Here is a 22,117-nt window from a genome sequence, read left to right as displayed (position 1 = left end):
TCCTAAGAGTTATTATAAAGGAATGTAAGGAGGAACTTAGCAAACCACATTGTCTAGTCTTTCCAACATATCGCTACAAACTGGCATTATGCCAAATAAGTGGGAAATGGCAAATGTGATAACTGTTTACAAAGCAGGTGACAGGTCCTTAGCCTCGAACTATAGACCAATAAGCCTCCATTGATGGAAAAATTGATGAATCAATATTTGCTGACGCTATTCGAATCCACGTTGAAAGACATAAATTCATTAATGAATCTTAGTATGTTTTACAAAGGGACGTTCCTGTCTTAAAAATTTCTTAACTTTTTAACTTAGGTATTTAAAGAGGTTGATCATGGTAATAAATATATTTTGTGTATGGACTTCAGTAAGGCTTTTGATAGAGTTCCATATATGAGTTTCTTGAGGAAAGAAGAAGCACACGGAATAGGAGGAGAAATTTTTTCCTGGAGTAAATCATGGTTGACAGATATGTAAGAGAGAAAGTTTCCATAAATGAGGAGAAACTACAGGGGTCAGTGTTGAGCTCTTTGTTGTTCTCAATATGCATAAACAACTTCGATGAGGGGGAAAAAATAGTTACATAAATAAGTTTGTCGACGACACCAAAATGGGCCGTCAGATTATTTCTGACGAGGACACTAGAGTACTACAGGAAGGTCTGAATACATTGATACGGTGATCAGAGAAGAGGCAGATGTGGTTTCATATAAACAAATGCAAAGTTCTAAGCCTTGGAAAAGAAAATAACCATGCCACTTATAAACTAAATAATGTTGATCTTAATTACTCTGAATACGAAAAAGATTTAGGAGTTCCGGTTAGCAAATTTAAAGCCAAAACATCGGTGCACAAATGTTCACCATAAAGCGAATAGAATTCTTGGCTTTGTATCAAGAAACATGTATACGAGGAGTCATCAGGTTATTCTTCAAATATCGTTGGTTAAGCCTCATTTAACTTATGTACAGAGAAGGATGACAAAGTTGATCTCATATATCAGAAATCTTTACTAGAAGGATAGGCTTAAAGCGCTCAACATGGCGTAGACTATGGAGGGGTATGAATGAGGAGTGTATAATTGAAAAACATGAATAAATAAAGGATATGGATATAACGTGCTAAAATATCTAACTCAAGATAGGACGCGCACCAATTGGTTTAATTTGGAAACTTAAATTTAGAAAGGATATAGCAAAGTATTGATTTAGTAAGAGAGAGTTGTGCCTCGGTTGGCAATGCTCTCCCCTCACACACTGAGTGTTCATCGTTTAAACCCTGGCATGGGTGGAGATATAAGGCATTTTTCCTCATACCTGCTATCCCTGTTTACCTAGCAGTAAGCACGTACAAGGGTGTTAGTCGACTGTTGTGGGTCACATCATGAAGGACAAGACTGACTGCCTTGGTTTATCTGGGTGGCTAATCTTCTTAGTTAATATGCTGAAAATAATTTATTTTAAACTTGTTAGAAGCGTAATTGAAGCTAAAACCTTGTGTAGCTTTACAAATAGGTTAGACAAGTACATGAGAGGATGTGAGTTGAACCTGCTTAGCTTGGGTCAATAGGCTGCAGTAGTGCTCCTTATGTTTTGACCATACTCGTACATACGCCGAGAAAAATACACATCTCGGAGTATTCTATTTATCCTGTGTCCTGATTCGTTTGACCATTATGGTAAATAATAATAATAATAATAATAATAATAATAATAATAATAATAATAATAATAATAATAATAATAATAATAATAATAATAATAATAATAATAATAATAATGGTAATAATAATAATAATAATAATAATAATCATAATAATAATAATAATAATAATAATAATAATAATAATAATAATAATAATAATAATAATAATAATAATAATAATAATAATAATAATAATAATAATAATAATAATAGCTGTAGTAAGCCTTTAATTTAGTTCCATCTAACATCGGAGTTGACGCACTTCGTTTTCTTCTACAGCCTCACTGGCAAGTACATTTTCTATAAGCTTCACCACCCTAATCAATTTATCACTGTTAGGTCTGTGTTGAGCACAGTGATCCAGGCTCCTGCTTCCCAGGTCGTGTGTCTTTAAGTGATCCCGTCCAAGGTAAGCAGGATTAACTGTTAACACTATTTCACTCCTCAATAAACGTCAATACTTTCAAGGATGTTTAATACTTCTTTTATATTAACAAAATTGTACATAGACTGCGTATTCTCCAGAACACAGCTTCTGTGCTATTGTTTTTAATTTTTTTTTCTGAGTTTTTGATAATCGACACCATGCCCAGCTCTTCTAGGGTAGGGTATGTGCCTGAGCCAGAGCTTGAAGCTTACAACACTGTCATTCCCATTAGCCCCCTTGAGGCGGGGATGGCAGACCAGAGAGGCCTAGCTTCTCTCTACGAGCCCCATGAGGCCGGGATGTGGCTAGGCCTGGGGACAATTGGTCCCAAAGATGAGGGGGTCCTTGTGCCTCCTCCCATGTGAGACTTAGGTCTCAGACACTCCCTAGGTAGGAAGCCAAGGCTGCGTCACCACTTGGAAAAGGCCCGGGCCGGGAGAATTCCGGCGAATCAGCAAAAAGTTTTATGAAATAATGACATTTTTATATTTTTTTCTCAGTTAATGACATTCTTCTGAGTTAATTAAAAATTCGTTATTGCTTGTTAAATTTGATATAAAATTCATCAGTAAAATATTTGGGAATCCCCTTTGACCCATGCATGTCAGGAGAATTGATAGGGAACAGTGTAGTAAAGAAAGCGAATGCCAGACTGAAGTTCCTGTATAGACAAGCACAGTGTCTACCTACTGAGGCTCGCAGGACCCTATGTCTAGCCCTTATACAATGCCATATGGATTACGCTTGCTCTTCTTGGTACTCTGCCTTGACAAAAAAACTGAAAGATAGACTGCAAATCACCCAGAACAAAATCGTAAGATTCATCCTGGGGTTGGGACCAAGAGAACATGTAGGCCAGGATGAATTACAGCAGTTGGATATGCTGAATGTTGAAGACAGAGTAAAACAACCGAAGCTAAATCATGTTTATAAAATTCCTCACAAACAATGTCCAGAATATCTTGCTGTCAATTTTGTCAAGGTTGTGAACCAAAGCAATCATAGTACTAGGGGGAGAGAGCACAACTTTGTAGTACCCACAGTCAGTGGCCAGGCTTCAAACACCTTTTATTGTACAGCAATAAAGGCATGGAACATACTGCCCGCACATGTCAAAGCCAGTCATAGCATGAACCAGTTCAAGAAGAGTGCCAAAAGGTGTCTGATGAATGTAGCTACAGAAAGGGAGGGGAATGATTTTCTATTTTTTAGCTAACATACATGTAAATTTTACCATATTCCTAGTAATGACCCTCATATTGTAGATAGTCTTAATGACCTTGGTATAGTAGATAGTCTTTTTAGTATGATAATAAGATGTTATCTTCATTATAGAATAATAAGAAAATATTATAACCTTTATATTATAATAATAAGGTAAAAGGACCCCAATGGAAATAAGTCACTCTGTCTGACTTCTTTGGGTTATCCCAGGTTATCCCAGGTTCTCTACACATATGCTGCTATGTATGATAATTCTGTGTAACTTTATTTGTGTATACCTGAATAAACTTACTTACTTACTTACTTACTTACTTACTTACTTACTTACTTACTTACTTACTTACTTACTTACTTACTTACTTACGATAGTTTATTTGTTATTTGATGCATCTCAGTGAATGAGCACCCCACATTCTCAAGTTAATTATAGCTTTGTTTCCAGTGATTTTCCGCTACGTGGGTGCCAGTATTGTTGAAGTTACAATTCCTTAATAAACAAAATAACTATTTTTATTCAAATGAAGAGATTTTTATATAGAATATAACTGAGACAAGAAAGCTAGTGGTGTTCAGTAACTAGGACACAGGTCAAGCTACATCACTTACCTGGAGTTTACCTGGAGAGAGTTCCGGGGGTCAACGCCCCCGCGGCCCGGTCTGTGACCAGGCCTCCTGGTGGATCAGCGCCTGATCAACCAGGCTGTTGCTGCTGGTTGCACGCAAACCAACGTACGAGCCACAGCCCGGCTGATCAGGAACTGACTTTAGGTGCTTGTCCAGTGCCAGCTTGAAGACTGCCAGGGGTCTGTTGGTAATCCCCCTTATGTGTGCTGGGAGGCAGTTGAACAGTCTCGGGCAACTGACACTTATTGTATGGTCTCTTAACGTGCTAGTGACACCCCTACTTTTCATTGGGGGGATGGTGCATCGTCTGCCAAGTCTTTTGCTTTCGTAGTGAGTGATTTTCGTGTGCAAGTTCGGTACTAGTCCCTCTAGGATTTTCCAGGTGTATATAATCATGTATCTCTCCCTCCTGCGTTCCAGGGAATACAGGTTTAGGAACCTCAAGCGCTCCCCGTAATTGAGGTGTTTTATCTCCGTTATGCGCGCCGTGAAAGTTCTCTGTACATTTTCTAGGTCGGCAATTTCACCTGCCTTGAAAGGTGCTGTTAGTGTGCAGCAATATTCCAGCCTAGATAGAACAAGTGACCTGAAGAGTGTCATCATGGGCTTGGCCTCCCTAGTTTTGAAGGTTCTCATTATCCATCCTGTCATTTTTCTAGCAGATGCGATTGATACAATGTTATGGTCCTTGAAGGTGAGATCCTCCGACATAATCACTCCCAGGTCTTTGACGTTGGTGTTTCGCTCTATTTTGTGGCCAGAATTTGTTTTGTACTCTGATGAAGATTTAATTTCCTCATGTTTACCATATCTGAGTAATTGAAATTTCTCATCGTTGAACTTCATATTGTTTTCCGCAGCCCACTGAAAGATTTGGTTGATGTCCGCCTGGAGCCTTGCAGTGTCTGCAATGGAAGACACTGTCATGCAGATTCGGGTGTCATCTGCAAAGGAAGACACGGTGCTGTGGCTGACATCCTTGTCTATGTCGGATATGAGGATGAGGAACAAGATGGGAGCAAGTACTGTGCCTTGTGGAACAGAGCTTTTCACCGTAGCTGCCTCGGACTTTACTCTGTTGACGACTACTCTCTGTGTTCTGTTAGTGAGGAAATTATAGATCCATCGACCGACTTTTCTTGTTATTCCTTTAGCACACATTTTGTGCGCTATTACGCCATGGTCACACTTGTCGAAGGCTTTTGCAAAGTCTGTATATATTACATCTGCATTCTTTTTGTCTTCTAGTGCATTTAGGACCTTGTCGTAGTGATCCAATAGTTGAGAGAGACAGGAGCGACCTGTTCTAAACCCATGTTGCCCTGGGTTGTGTAACTGATGGGTTTCTAGATGGGTGGTGATCTTGCTTCTTAGGACCCTTTCAAAGATTTTTATGATATGGGATGTTAGTGCTATTGGTCTGTAGTTCTTTGCTGTTGCTTTACTGCCCCCTTTGTGGAGTGGGGCTATGTCTGTTGTTTTTAGTAACTGTGGGACGACCCCGTGTCCATGCTCCCTCTCCATAGGATGGAAAAGGCTCGTGATAGGGGCTTCTTGCAGTTCTTGATGAACACAGAGTTCCATGAGTCTGGCCCTGGGGCAGAGTGCATGGGCATGTCATTTATCGCCTGTTCGAAGTCATTTGGCGTCAGGATAACATCGGATAGGCTTGTGTTAATCAAATTTTGTGGCTCTCTCATAAAAAATTCATTTTGATCTTCGACTCTCAGTCTGGTTAGCGGCTTGCTAAAAACTGAGCCATATTGGGACTTGAGTAGCTAACTCATTTCCTTGCTGTCATCTGTGTAGGACACATCTTGTTTAAGTAGGGGCCCAATACTGGACGTTGTTCTCGATTTTGATTTGGCATAGGAGAAGAAATACTTTGGGTTTCTTTCGATTTCATTTATTGCTTTTAGTTCTTCCCGCGATTCCTGACTCCTAAAGGATTCTTTTAGCTTAAGTTCGATGCTTGCTATTTCTCTGACCAGTGTCTCCCTACGCATTTCAGATATATTGACCTCTTTTAGCCGCTCTGTTATTCTTTTCCGTCGCCTGTAAAGGGAGCGCCTGTCTCTTTCTATTTTACATCTACTCCTCCTTTTTCTTAGAGGAATAAGCCTTGTGCTTATTCCTCTACCGAGTTAATCTGTTCTAGGCATAAGTTGGGGTCTGTGTTGCTTAGTATATCTTCCCAGCTTATATCGGTTAGGACTTGGTTTACTTGGTCCCACTTTATGTTTTTGTTATTGAAGTTGAATTTGGTGAATGCTCCCTCGTGACTAGTCTCATTTTGTCGGTCTGGGGCTCCACGCATACATGTCTGAAACTCAATTATGTTGTGATCTGAGTATATTGTTTTTGATATGGTGACATTTCTTATCAGATCATCATTGTTAGTGAAGATGATGTCTAGTGTATTCTCCAGTCTAGTAGGCTCTATTATTTGCTGGTTTAAATTGAATTTTGTGCAGAGATTTAAAAGCTCGTGTGAGTGTGAGTTTTCATCAGAGCTGCCTCCTGGTGTTATTACTGCAACAATATTATTTGCTATATTCCTCCATTTTAGGTGCCTTAAGTTGAAATCCCCCAGGAGCAAGATGTTGGGTGCAGGAGCTGGAAGATTTTCCAGACAGTGGTCAATTTTTAACAGCTGTTCCTGGAATTGCTGGGATGTTGCATCCGGAGGCTTGTAGACTACCACAATGACTAGGTTTTGGTTCTCGACCTTTACTGCTAAAACTTCCACTACATCATTTGAGGCATTAAGCAGTTCTGTGCAAACAAGTGACTCTGCAATGTATAGGCCAACCCCCCCCCCTTTTGCCTGTTCACTCTGTCACATCTGTATAGGTTGTAACCTGGGATCCATATTTCGTTGTCCAAGTGATCCTTTATGTGGGTCTCAGTGAAAGCCGCGAACATTGCCTTTGCCTCTGCAAGCAGTCCACGGATGAAAGGTATTTTGTTGTTTGTTGCTGGCTTTAGACCCTGTATATTTGCAAAGAAGAATGTCATCGGACTGGTGGTATTGTTGGTACTGGGGGGGGATTTTTTTTTTTTTTTTTTTCCCGGCATTAGTATCTGTATCTGTTGGTTTGGAGTGGAGGCCATCGACTGTGGTTCCACTCCAGGAATGACTGGATTTGGTGTACGATTTCTGCCATTTCCTGCCAGTTTTTTTTCCTTCCTGGCACTAAAAAACCTCTCCCTCTTGAGTGGCTGTGGCTACCCAGGTTTTCCCATGGCCTGGATGTTTTGTATCTTTTTGTCCCCTTTAGATGGTATGCCTGGCAATTTAAGTTATAGCACAGTCTTTCCTGTACTGAAGAGGTACACAGTTCAGGGTGAAAAAGCTTACAGGAAGGGAGTTTGCATTTTCCTGTTGTCATATGTGCATGGCATTTTCTAGGGTGGTCATAGTTGCACGTCCCATCTGTTTTTCCAGATTTCCCGTGCCAGCAGATACCAAGTGCATAGTCTGTGCACAGGCTTGGTTTCCGTTTGCCTTGGGTTTCTGTGACTGTATTCCCTGTTGGTGCATGTTTCCCTGTCTTACTTCTATCCTCCCTAGCACCAACAATGGAGCTCCCACCAGCTGTTTTTGGTAATATATCCTCACTATTGCTATTGGAGTCCTCTTGTTTGCTATTTCCTGCGGTATTTCTAGTTTGCAATATTGGTTTTATCTTATCTTTGACTACACTTGTTTCTCTACATTGGCTCCTGTCCCCTATGAGGTCACTTATATGTATTCCTTCCTGCGTATAATTCCCGACTACCTGGACAAAATCTCCAGCTTCACCATTACTGTCTCCCAGGACAGCATCTCCAGCTTCACCACTTCTGTCTCCCAGGACAGCACCTACAGCTTCACCATTACTGTCTCCCAGGACAGCACCTCCAGCTTCACCATTACTGTCTCCCAGGACAGCACTATCAGCCCCCCATTTACTGACTACCAGGACATCATCTCCAGCCTTACGGTTTCTGACTACATGGCGAGTATCAAGGGCAGTACCATTCAGCCCAGATTTTTTATGTTCCCATCTGTTGTAGAAAGCTTCCAGGTTTTCTATGAAAGCAGCTTTGATGTTGTCCTCTTTTAATACCCTTGTGATTTTAGTCCACAGATTTTCCTCATTTGGGCATACCCAAAAACACTTCTCTGTTTTAATACTGCTTGTAGCTAGTTCTTGGATATCTGCACAAGGGGCGTGACACCAATTTCCACAAAAATGACAATTTATCCATGTGGAAGTCCGTTTGTTTGACTGACCACAGACTACACACAGCTTCATAATGATTTGAATGGTTGATTTACTGCAATTCTACTAGGAACCTCTTGAATATTCTATTAATAACCTTAAATGAAGCTCTAGCTATTTGTATTTCTGTTTCTAACTGTTTTTGTATATTGGACAGCTTACCGTCACGTTCCTGATTTTTTATGTTTGTTTATAAGGGCGCCTACAACTCCATCTGTTTACTGTCTGCTTTATTGTCCAACGAAACCGTTTGAAACCAGTCAAGGGTTCGGACCATCAAGGGTTCGGACCAGTCAAGGGTTCGGACCAGTCAAGGGTTCGGACCAGTCGATCTGATCTGATCAGTGGGTCACTTATTTAAAACATACTGGTCGGTGATTTGAGCTAACACATGAAGGATCTACTGGAAATTATCTACCCGAGTAATATGTGATATGATTGATACAAAAGTATAACTTGCGTGTTGAAGAAATCGGTGACTGCTGGCAACTCCTACAGTGACGAACGGTCTACCTCAACCCTTGTTTATCAATCGCTGTATCTAGCTTTTCTATTTTTTTTTTTTTTTTTCAGTCTCCACCACAATAAATGCTATATTATCACTATAGTTGACTGGTGGAAATTTTGGAGGAAGGACACTTTTTCTGTAGTAATAATTGCTTCTCGTAGTGTATATTGCGACCGCTGGTAACTACAGGTTATATGAAATTCACAGTATACGTCTGGTATTTCAAGAAAAAAGAAACTAATGAAAGTCACTCCACTCCACTAAGTACCATTATAATACTGGTTAGTTGCTACTACAACACTGTATTCTGCTATTCACTGGTATCACTAGATTATATGCGAGTACACTAGCAGGCCAGGAAGATTATTAAAAACAGCTGACCTGTGGTAAGTTTCTGGCGACTTCTGGCACCTGCCTCTATAGGCTTATCACTTCATTTACAAATTCACCTGTTTTCAAATGACACTTTAGCCTTTATCATCAATATACTAGGGAGCCACTGTAGTATACACTATACACTATGTATACTCAATGTTATCAGGGAGACTTTCTTTCCTCTGACACGAAAAGTTCAATTATTATTATTTTTTCCACACGGGACACAGGCCTATGATTCCCCTCTGGCAGTAAACTCTGCTAGGTAGTGCACACTAATTCTCCTTTTTTTGACTCAGTATATAATGTTTTCCGCCCAAGATTGGTTCCAGGCGCTAGAGGGATGTATCGTATAGGATTGATGGCACAAATTAAAGTTCTAGCACGTAAGAGCGACCGTGAAAACACCAGAAAACCCGGAGCACAACGAGACACGCTGACACGCTGGTAATATCTTCCCAGTAGTGTGCAACCATCAACGTTATGTACCACCATTCCTGAATTTAGTTCTGTGCATTAACTTATTTATTTATTTATTTGTTTGAACATGATACAGTGAAGTAAAATGGAATACATTTAAATGCAGCATGCCAAAGCCACTTGAATGCATAGCATTATGGGCAGGCTTAAAATTAACTTAAGATTAACTAAGCAATGATATATTCAGTGGTACGAAAATTACTGTAAAACAGATAACAATTTAGTACAAATGAGTATTACAAAGACAGGTCGTATGGTATTTACTCTGTTGCTGTGTAATCAGTAGAATTGAGTATTATGTTAGGTAATGAAGTTAAATAGTAACAAAGTTTGACTGGGTCACAGGTTGAAATTTATTAGATACAATAATGAGATACCTATATGAGATACAATTTATGAGATACAATTTATGAGATACAATTATTCAGTATTTATTTAGTTGTGGGTGAGTAAGTGATTTTTCAGAAGAGACTTGAATTTATAAACAGACAGTGTTTCTTTTATATTCACAGGTAATGAATTCCAGATTTTAGGGCCTTTTATGTGCATCGAGTTTTTGCATAGCGTGAGATGGACTCGAGGAACATCAAAGAGTGATCTGTGTCTTGTGTTATGGTCATGTGTTCTGTTGAGGTTGGTAAGGAGATGTTTGAGGGGAGGGTTTATGTCAGAGTTAATTGTTCTATGTATGTAGTAGGTGCAATAATAAGTATGGATGTTTTGTATTGTGAGTAGGTTTAGAGTTTTGAATATTGGTGGAGTGTGTTGTCTGTAGTGGGAATTTGTTATCATTCTGACTGCAGCCTTTTGTTGGGTGATTAGTGGTCTGAGATGGTTTATTGTTGTTGAGCCCCATGCACAAATTCCAGAGGTGAGATAGGGGTAAATAAGTGAGCGATATAGGGCCAGGAGTGCTGACTGTGGAACATAGTACCGTATCTTCGATAGTATGCCTACGGTCTCGGAAATTGTTTTGGAAATTTGTTGTATATGTGTTTGAAATTTGAGTCTATTATCAAGTTGGATTCCTAGGAATTTTCCTTTTGTGAGTTTTGTGATAGGTGATCCATTTATCAATATGTTAAGAGACACATCTGCAGCTCTCTTACCAAACTGAATGTAGTAGGTTTTGTCAATGTTTAGAGTAAGTTTGTTGGTCCTCATCCAGGTTGATATTTTCTGTAATTCGGTATTTACAGTATTGGCTAGCGTGACTGGGCTCGGGTGAGAGTAGACGTATGTAGTGTCATCTGCAAATAGTGTGGGTTTGAGTATTTGCGATGCATTTGGTAGGTCATTTATGTATAGGAGAAAGAGAAGAGGGCCAAGGACACTTTCTTGCGGGACACCAATTGTAATTGGCTGTGCGGAAGAGTTTGCCCCATTTGTGTACACATATTGGCTTCTGTTGCTGAGGTATGACTTTAGGTAGTTGAGGGAGTGCCCTCTTATACCATAGTGTGACAGTTTTATGTGGAGCAAGTCATGGTCAACTGTATCAAAAGCTTTACGTAAGTCAATGAAGATCCCCAGTGGGACTTCTTTTTTCTCTATTGCTGTATAAATATGTTCTAGCATGTGGATAATAGCATCATTAGTATTTTTATTAGGCCTGAACCCAAATTGACAGGGGTTGAGTATGTTGTGGGAGATGAAGTAGGAATAGATACGCTTATGGATTAATTTTTCAAAGATTTTAGAGAGAGGGTGTAAGTTGGATATTGGCCTATAGTTATTCAAGTCTGTGTGGTCTCCACCTTTATGGATCGGGGTGACCCTTGCTATTTTGAGAACTGTAGGAAAGGTAGAGGATTCAATGGATTTGTTAAAGAGTGTTGCAATGATTGGTGATAGCACCTGTGACACTTTTTTGTATATAAAGGGTGGTAAGGTATTTAGATCTCCTGTCTTGTTTTTTAGTTTGTTGATAATAAGGGAGACTTCAGTTTGGTTAGTCGGAGATAGGAACAGTGTGTTCGGGTAGTTGCCAGTGAGGTAGTCATTGGGTGGGGTATCTGAGCGTGGGATTTTTTTGGCAAGGTTTTTTCCTATAGTGGAGAAGAAATCATTGAGTCTGTTTGCTGTTTCAATTTCGCTATTTCGTGTTATCTTTTTTTTGTTCCTAGTATTTCTGATAGGGTTTTCCAGGTCTTTTTTATGTCACCTCGTAAGTTGGATAATCTGTTCTCATAATACAATTTTTTAGCCCTTCTTATTAGGCTGGTTAGGATTGACGAGTAACGGTTTGTTTGGTCTCTGGTTATGTGGCCCATTCTGTACTGTTTTTCGTATAGGTGCTTTGTATTTATAGATTTGAGGATACTGGGTGTTAGCCAGGGACTGTTCAGTCTCTTTGCAGTCATCTGTTTAGTTTTTTAGGGCAGTGCTTGTTATAGAGGTATTGGGTCTTTTTTAGAAAATTATTAATACATTCGTCAATATCTGTATAGATTTCTAGCTCAGTGTGCCAGTCAATGTTTGTCACTGCTGCTGTGAAGTTACTGATAGCTGCCTCATTGTGAAGTCTGAAAGCGACTTTAGTAGTGTCTAGGGGTAATTTGCCAAGGTTTGTTATGAGGAATGTAGGGTAATGGTCTGTGGTATTATCTGTGATTATGCCTGATCTTAAGGGGGATATGGTGTTGGTCCAGATGTGGTCTAGTAGGGAAACACTAGTCTCTGTAATTCTTGTAGGTTTTGTTACTGTTGGTAGCAACATGCAGTTACTCATTGTGTTTGTGAATTCAGTAACATGTGGGTCTTGGTCTTGTAGGAGATTTATATTGAAGTCACCTGAGAGTAGTAAGTGATCTTTGTTCATGCGTGCATCAGTTATCATACTTCCTAGGTTTTCACTAAAACGGCTAATCTTTGACTGTGGTACTCTGTAGATGTTTATCACTGTGAGAGGTTTTTGTAGGTATTTGGATTTGAATTTAGCTATTATATATTCCCCATGTTCATCCCTTGTGCAAGTATTAGTGATACATTCTAGTTGGTCTGAGTAGTATATAGCTGTGCCACCCCCTTGTTGGTCTGGCCTACAGTTGTGTATGGCTGTGTAACCAGGAATGGCATAGACATCAGTAGTATCAGGCTTTAGCCAGGTTTCGGTGAGAGTAATGATGGACATACTGGCATGCAGGGAATTTAGTAATGCTATGAGGTCATCGTAATGTTTACTTAAAGATCTGATATTGTAGTTAAAGATAGTTATGTTGTTGTTGGCTCTGAGAAGTGCCTTTGATTGTTCTGCTGTGTAGTAATTACAGTTACTGAGTGATTCATTTAAGTCATTAGATAAGAGGTTGGTATCAGGATCAATGCTTGTTATCATAAGATTTATAGTGAAGCTATAGTTAGAATTAAGTATAAGACAAAGTAAATATTCTAAAGCTATAAAATAGCGCCGGAATTATTTGAACAAATGTAAAAAAAATTAGCTAAGGTAGCTCTTTAAAGCTAAAATAAATGAAGCAATATAAAATGAACTAAAATAATTTGCGTTGAACAATAATGTGGTAATCAAATAAATGAATATAATGGCAAAATAATGAGCTTATTACACTTTAGCACCTGAGAATAGCACCTTGATTATTTTAACAATTGTGAATATATGAACTAAGGTAGTTATATAAAGCTAAAATAAAAGAGAAAGAATATAAGGGACTAAATTAAGTAATGGTAAACAAAGTTAAAATGACAGATAGTCTCTATGATATAATATTGATTTGGGAGTAAGATCTAATTTGTTATATATAATAAGTTGAGCAATATATTATACTATAAAAAGTAAAAAAATAATATGAGGTAGTTGGTACTAGTTAGCAAAAGATAGTTAAGGGCCTTAAACAATGATATAATTGAAATTTACACTAATTTCACACACAATATAGTCACTAAGATAAGAAAATAGTCTTAGAGTAGGACTTATAATATAAACTTATAATTTAAACTTATAATATGAAAATACAAATTAAAATGGTACTTGCAATTGCATTAGGGTCTGATATAGGTTGTTAACAAGATCAAGAGTATAACTAGATTTAAATTGACAAAATACAATTCACAAATTAAAGTACAAAAGAATAATAAGTAAAAAATAACAATGGCAATGACTTGGTTATAATATGATAGTAAGATGGTAGACAGGTACACAGGTACAGAGGCACACAAGTACACAGGTACACAGGTACAAAGGATAATATAAAGGTTGGAGATGAATATACAAACTTGAAAATTTGGCTACAAACGTTATGAAAAATATAAAAATAATGTTTAATGTACAAAAGTAAAATTGACTGGTAGAAAATATGGTGTTTAATAAAATTTTAGTAAGTAATAATGATTACAAAAAAAGTGAAAAAGTAATGTTTATTTCATTCAATATTGCACTGGTAGTTATACTTGAGGTTATTTGGCAGTACAAGGTAATTAAGAGTACTCTAAGATAGTAAATGTGGTATTAAAACAGGTTATGGTAATTAGACAAGTAATGGTTATTAAATGTCAAAAATTTTAAGAGTAAATTGTACTGATAGTAAAAATGGTAATTAATTTTAAAACCTCTGCTGATCAGCTTCAAACATTCAGCACTGTTGTACGCGCCTCAGAAAACAACTGGGATTGTTATTGAAATATGAAGATGCCAAACATTTTTATTTTAAAAGAGATGTGGTATTTCTCCTTTGAAATAATTGAGAATGTCTTTTTTTCACTTTATATCAGTAAAAGTTTGTCAATATAATTACATTGATTAAAAAAAAGTTGGAATAGTTTGATTCGGTGCTAAAACTGCAGAATGCATCATTTGATCTCCTTCAAACTTTCAACATTAGAGTGTAATATTTAGAGGGAGATTTAATAACAATAATAATAATAGTATCTTTATTTACTACACGTACATGTACAAGGTATACAGGTCTAGCTAACATCAATGGTATACTACTATATAGAAAGCCACTTGTTATGCTGAGCATTTCGGGCAAATTAGGTCTTTGAAACCTCTAACTTACCAAATGTATTAATAAAAAAATCTGGAGCATCATAAACGTCTGAACATAAAAATTGTTCTATCAAACTACAAAAAACTAATAGACCTATAAACCATCTCAAATCTACACCTAAATTTTTATGAAAATTTATACAAATATAAACTAAAGAAGGTAGTTAGGGTAAGATATAAGCAACTGTTGGTAGAAAGATGTTCTAGTCAGAGTAAAGGTAATTAGGTTGAAGAGGTATAGGGTAGATTTAAATCTGCAGTGTTAGAATGTTCAGTGGAGTGGAGATAGGAGAGTGGGTGCGGGAGGGTAGAATAGCCATTGGTGGAATGATGACGTAAAGTGAGCTGTAAGAGAAAAAACTTAGCATATAAGATTTTTTTGAAAACAGAAATGAGGAAGATAAAAAAGAAAGGTTAAGAGTGCTAAGGGAAAGTAATAAAAGAGCAACTGAAAAAGTGGGTGAGATGCTGTCAACAAAATTTTGCTGAGAATAAGAAAAAGTTTTGGAGTGAGATTAACAAGCTAAGAAAGCCTAAGGAACGAAAGGAACTGACAGTTATTATATGGGGAGTTGGAGGTATCGGGAAGATGGGGAGAATAGTTTTAGGAACCTTTAAATATTGATGAAGAGAGGGAATATGTGATTTCATACATTGGCCAGGGAGGTACAACATTTTCATTGAGTAAGGAAGAGCCAGATGTGAGTGTGGTGGTGGTTCGTGAAATTGTGGGTAGACTGAAGTGGAGTAAAACAGTTGGAATTGATGGGATTAAGACAGCAATGTTAAATTCAGGTGGAGATATAGTTTTCGAATGGTGCTTGATTTCAATAAATGTATGAAAGGGGAATGTATTATTATTATTATTATTAAATATTTGCCGGTATTCTCCCGGCCCGGGCCTTTTCCAAGTGGTGGCCCGGCCTTGGCTCCCTCTTTAGGGAGTGTCTGAGACCTAAGTCTCCCATGGGAGGAGGCACAAGTACCTCCTCATCTTTGGGACCAACTGTCCCCAGGCCTAGCCACAAGCTAGGCCTCTCTGGTCTGCCATCCCCGCCCCAAGGGAGCAAATGGGAATGAGAGTCTTATGAGCTAAAGGCTCGGGCTCAGGCACCTACCCTACCCTAGAAGGGTTAGGCATGGTGTCGATCAGGGGAATGTATCTAGGCATTGGAAGCGAGTATGCAAAGTTTTGCATAAAAGCAAAGATGAGAAAAGATAATGTAAGAATAATAGGGAAATAAGCGTGTTGATAATACCTGGTAAGGTATATGATAGACATGTTATTAAAAAGAATTAGCGGTAAGACGTAGAAGAGAATCGCAAATGAACAAGAAGGCTTTAGGAAGAGTAGGGGATGTGTAGACCAAGTGTTTACATTGAAGCATATAATTCAACAGATAAGTGTAAAGAAGTTTTCTGTGGAAAATTGCATTTATCTGAATTTATCATTATGTACATAACAGTAAATGAACAAAGATAATTATTATTTATCAGTTAGACAAGTAGGAATTTGGGACAGCAAGGTCGCAAAAAATGTCCCCCTTCAATACCTACCACTGTCATATCCACATGTTGCTCTGGACCTATTAATTACAAATAAAATATGTATCACCAGGAATGCTGGTAAATATATAAATATGTCTATCTATGAAAATAACACTGGCCAGAGTTACAACATAAGACTTATCTGAGGTTTCTGGAGCTGTCTTGTTCATTTGCCTGATATCTCAAGTTATGCAGGAATGCATATCCAACAATTTCGTCTCCTATTTGAGAGGTGTCAGCCCAATTTTACCTCTAGAGCACGAAAATTCTTCCCATTACACCAACGTTTGTAATCCAAATTCAAAACCAAAATGGCGAGTCTCGTCTGTGCAGGCGCAGGTTCAGTTTCCCATTTTCCATAACATAACTTTTATTATATACAATATAGGCAATCTATTTACCTATAAATTACCATACTTCCGGAAAATATACAGTATTTAGCACACTGCAGCCGGGCGGAGTTCTTTGCTAAATGACTCAAATTGCTCATTTGGCAATGGTGGAGGACCTGGGTACATATTGGATCTGGCATCCACATGGCGACATATTACACAAGATTTAATCACCCTTTTTACACTTTGCCATCCTTGTGGAATCCAGAAAGTTTCCCTAATACAATTTAAGGTATCTTGTACCCCACCATGCATTACATTTTTATTAGCATTTAGAACAATCAAATTTGTTAGATGATGAGTTTTGGGCAGTAAGATAGGGTGTTTAGCATAATCACACAATTCAGCATTTTGTAACCTACTTCTGCTCCTAATTACATTGTTCTCTAAATACAGCCCCAATTTCTCCATTATGGAACCTTTCACAATTTTTCTTTCCATCATCAATTTAATCTCATTTCCATAGATTTCTTCTTGTACCCTCTTTATCCAATATTCAAGAGGATGTGAAAACTTATATGAGATATTCATCTTGTTTAGAAATTTAAGCACCAGCTGGATTCTCCTCACCTTGTATATGATTAAATGTTAACATATGGTGACCCAAACTATTATACTTCTCTTGCATCTGATTAATTTCAGCGACTCTGTTTTGTACGTACACAATTTTACTGTTTCCATTACGAATCCATTGTAAGGATACCTCATTATCAGACCAAATTACAGCATCGCTAATATTTATCTCCTGCAACTTATTTCTTATATAATTAGCTAATTTGACACCTACATAAATGGCTGTTAATTCCAACTGAGGTAAAGTGCATGATTTAATTGGAGACACTTTAGCCTTAGACATAACAAGAGAAATAACACTATTACATTGAAGATAAACAACTGCTTCATATGCCAATTTTGAAGCATCACAAAATATATGGAGTACATTTTCCCTATTTGGATTGGCCACCTGGCATGGGAACTCCAACATTGGAATTTTTTCATAATCACCAATTAATTCATCCCACCTGTTAATGAATTCCTTAGGTAGAATTTCATCCCAAGCACATTTAAGATTCTATGCTTCCTGAATTAATAATTTCCCTCTTATAGTAAGGGGTGACACTAAATTTAGTGGATAAAAACATTTGGAAACTTCAGCAAGCAAGACTCTCTTAGTTAATTTATTGGGCATACTGTAATTGTTAGGTTTTAACATTAACAAATCTCTCTCAGTATCCCAAGTTAAACCCAATACATTACTTCATTTTTGCATTTCATCTCCAGGGAAATCTTTACATATTTTGTCCTTTAATTTGGACGAATTACTATTCCATTCCCTCAGAGGCATATTTGCACTTTGCATTATTTTATTAGCCTCTCGATAAGTCGTTGACAGTTCCTCTTCAGTTGACCTCACACCCAGGAAATTGTCCACATAAAATTGTTTGCTCATTACTTTACTCAATGGACTTTCCATACGTTTAAGGTGTGCATTTATCGTAGCTTGAAGTAGGAACGGACTGGATGTAGCATCAAATAATATGCTCCTAAAGCGAAAGGTTTTCAGAGGGCTAAGTGGGTCACTAGGATTCTCAGGTCATAAGAAGCGGGAACAATCCTGGTCAGCCTCTTGTAAACCCACTCTTAGGAAAGCTTTACTTATGTCAGCTGTAAAGGCATAATTCTTCACCCTGAAATTTAATAACATATCTCCTAATTTTTCCGTCAACGATGGACCTGTCATCAAACAGTCATTTAAACTAGGTACATTTTTGTTACTCCTGGCACTACAATTAAACACAATCCTCAAAGGAGTGGTCTTAGAATCCTTCTTCACTCCATGATGTAGCAAATAGTGACCATAAATTTTGGCTTGCTCAGGAGGTACCTCTTCTATAATTTTATTAATTAACTGCTCAGCAATTATATCATTATAGGCAGTTAACAATTCTGGTGTCTTACTCAGTTCGCGGAGCTGAGCCTTTAACTGTCCATATGCCATTCTGTAATTAGTGGGCAATTCTGGATGGTTCAGTCTCCACGGAAGTCGCACCCACCCAGTATTGTTTAGATTCAAATTTTACATCTCCTACAATTTATGCACTGGCTCAACACCATCCTCTATGGAAGAATAATACTGGGAAGAATAAGTCACTCTGTCTGACTTTTTTGGGTTATCCTAGGTTCTCTACACATATGCTGCTATGTATGATAATTCTATGTAACTGTATTTGTGTATACCTGAATAAACTTACTTACTTACTTATTTACGATTTCATGAGTAAGACACACAGTTATGGTATTCGTAGTTTCCTCTAGTCATGTATTATTATTACGAGGAATCCTACCATACATTACATGGCCTCCTGCAGTCTTCAAAAGGGTGACACCACATTTCTTTACCATACCCTTTACAAAGGAGGCATAATAGTTACTACCTATCAAAATATTTATTGGGCCTACAGAATCATCACTTACACCAGAAAGTGCTAAATTTACATTATGTGAAAGTCTTTCTGTAGCTTTAATAAGCCCTATTGTAGATATTTTCTCTGGAAGTCTATCTAAAATTACTGCATTAACGTTTTTTCTCATTGCCCAACCTGACAGTTACATAAACAGTGTCATACAATTGAGCCCTTTTATCCAAGAGAAAACCAGATAATTTTAAAGTTGTGGGATCTCCCATCTGTACTTTCATACCATCAAGACATTTACGTTTTATGAAAGTACGCTGGGATCCCTGGTCCAATAATGTATTTACATTTTTTTGATTTATGCCTTTTATCATCAATTTTTACCTGTAACACAGATAAGGCTACTTCAGCAAAATCATCATTATTAACATTAGCAGCAATTTTTACATTAGCTACTGTTGTGTGAGGATTGTAAACATTATCATTATTATCAACATTGTCATATAGACCCTTACACATGACTATATGGTGTCTTCCTTTGTGATATTGATAACAGTTGTTTAATTTGGCATGACAATCCTTTACATTGTGATTACCTAAACACCTGATACATCTGTCAAGTTCCTCCAATCTTTCAACTTTATCATTCCATGAATTGTATGCATTGCAATTCTTAGAAGAGACAATCTCTCTTTCCTTTGACTGGTTTCTTATTAAATGGGCTACTCTTAGGAGGGTACTTATTCTTCTTACCTTGTGGAGAATCATTATTTCTGATTCCTGCTACTTGATATGCACCTATGCAACTCTTTTTAGGAAATTAATTTTGATTATTAACATTGGGATAATTTTTCCCTTTCTGAAACTTGACAGATACCTCAGAGTTACCATGTGTTATATCTTTAAAATGAGTTAGTTGGCTGGCCTGCAACTGCACAATTAATTCTTGTAGACCTAGTCTTATTTCCTCCAGATCAAAATAACCCTTGTGATATTTGTTTGAGACCCATTTAAGTGTTTCATAGTTTAATTTATTCTGTACAATGGCACTCAATTACCAGTCTGATTCCTTCAGATTATATTTATTACTTAAAGTTTTGAGAGTGCTCTCCAGTTTAACTCTAAACTACTGTAAACCTTTGTAAATGTGATCTGGAGATTTTAAATTAACAATGATATTCACTAGATCCAACCTACTTTGTTCTGTATTACCATAAGTGACTTTCAACAAGTCAACTGCTTATTTGCAAGAGTCATCTACATTGGGAAAGGCTTGTATGAGTATGTGAGCATCTTCTCTTACCTGTCCTTTGAGGTAAAATAATTTAGTTACACAGGCTAGGTCACTCCTGTCATGCACAGCTGCTCTAAAAATTGACCAAAATTCCTCCCAATTTTCTTCAGGATTAAACACAGGCAAACACAATTCTGGGAGTTTTGGCAAAGATATATTATTTGTTGGAGCAGACTGACCAACTGCCTGGTTTACACATTTTAATTTATTCAAAGCCTGACTTTTACAAGAAAGAATCTTTTCCTCTAATTCATAATACTGAGTAATCATAAGATCTACTTCAGTCTCATCTACACAGTTTACTGAAAAATCTCCTTCATATTTGTTGTAATATAATTTGTATGAATCATATCTATTCCCCAAAGCATCTAAATACAATTTTAAATCATCAGTATTCACAGTTTCTTGATTCATTAATTCCAAACATTTATTATATGCCTTGGTTACATGACCTTTTCTAGCCTGTAGTGATGCTTTCTTTGCTCTATATTCCATATGTTTGTCTTCTATATTAATTTCCTCATTTTCAGCAATGATGTAATGTATTAAATTCAACTTAATTAATAACACTAATTACAACTCACAACACTGACACAACCTACCTTTGAATAAATCCCAGCTACTTGAGCTCAGCAATTACATGTAAAAAAATTTAACATAAATTTTAAATGTATATTAATACAAACCTTTAGCCAGCCTTGGCTTATCAGAATTATTATACAAATTAATGTAAATCCTTGCCAGAATTTGTCATAGCAAAATTAATATTATACTCATTAATATAATTAGCTATACTTGGCTTATCAATTACACATACACTGATATAAATCTTGGCCAGAATTGTCTTATCAAATTAATATTATACAAATTAATATAAATCCTAGAAAGAATTTGGAACAGCAAAATTAATATTATACACATTAATATAATCTTTAGTCATACTTGACTTTTCTTATCCAAATTAATATTGTAATAATTAAAATCCACTACACATTAAGTAAATTTGTGAACTTAACATCCACCTCCTTCTGTCATTTCACATATAATTATTAAGTAATTAACTAATTAATGACTTCACTAATTACCTCCGGTTCAAGAAGGACCAAAAGGCAAATTAAATGTGGAAAATTGCATTTATCTGAATGCATCATTATGTACATAACAGTAAATGAACAAAGATAATTATTATTTATCAGTTAGACAAGTAGGAATTTGGGACAACTAAGTCGCAAAAAAATTTCCGCTTCGATACCTACCACTGTCATATCTACAAGTTGCTCTGGACCCATTAATTACAAATAAAATATGTATCACCAGGAATGCTGGTAAATATATAAATTTGTGGACTGTATATTAAATTAATAAAGAATTATATATATACACATAAATATAACAGAAGGAGAATATCTTAAAATCACTCATCAATTTGACTGGAGATCAAGGTGTATCAAACTCAGAAAACCTCACTGTCTATCTATGAAAATAACACTGGCCAGAGTTACAACATAAGACTTATCTGAGGTTTCTGGAGCTGTCTTGTTCATTTGCCTGATATCTCAAGTTATGCAGGAATGCATATCCAACAATTTCGTCTCCTATTTGAGAGGTGTCAGCCCAATTTTACCTCTAGAGCACGAAAATTCTTCCCATTACACCAACGTTTGTAATCCAAATTCAAAACCAAAATGGCGAGTCTCGTCTGCGCAGACGCAGGTTCAGTTTCCCATTTTCCAAAACATAATTTTTATTAAATACAATATAGGCCGTCTATTTACCTATAAATTTCCGTACTTCCGGAAAATATACAGTATTTTCCACATTTTCGTTGCATTTAGGATTTGTAAAAGGCAT

General features: G+C 37.0%; 1 protein-coding gene across 1 annotated transcript in view; it reads left to right on the top strand.

The window, feature by feature from the left end:
* The first annotated feature begins 2,035 nt into the window (after positions 1 to 2,035).
* LOC128700275 (uncharacterized) overlaps positions 2,036 to 22,117 on the top strand; it is a 146,532-nt gene continuing 126,450 nt past the window's right edge. Inside the window, exon 1 of the mRNA XM_070100017.1 lies at positions 2,036 to 2,116. The gene's annotated coding sequence lies outside the window, so the exon portion shown is untranslated. The remainder of the gene's footprint in view (positions 2,117 to 22,117) is intronic.

The sequence above is a fragment of the Cherax quadricarinatus genome, chromosome 71 (assembly GCF_038502225.1).
Source record: "Cherax quadricarinatus isolate ZL_2023a chromosome 71, ASM3850222v1, whole genome shotgun sequence".
Lineage (NCBI taxonomy): Eukaryota > Metazoa > Arthropoda > Malacostraca > Decapoda > Parastacidae > Cherax > Cherax quadricarinatus.
The sequence above is the reverse complement of the archived record's forward strand: the minus strand, read 5'-3'. Positions and strand labels throughout refer to the sequence as shown.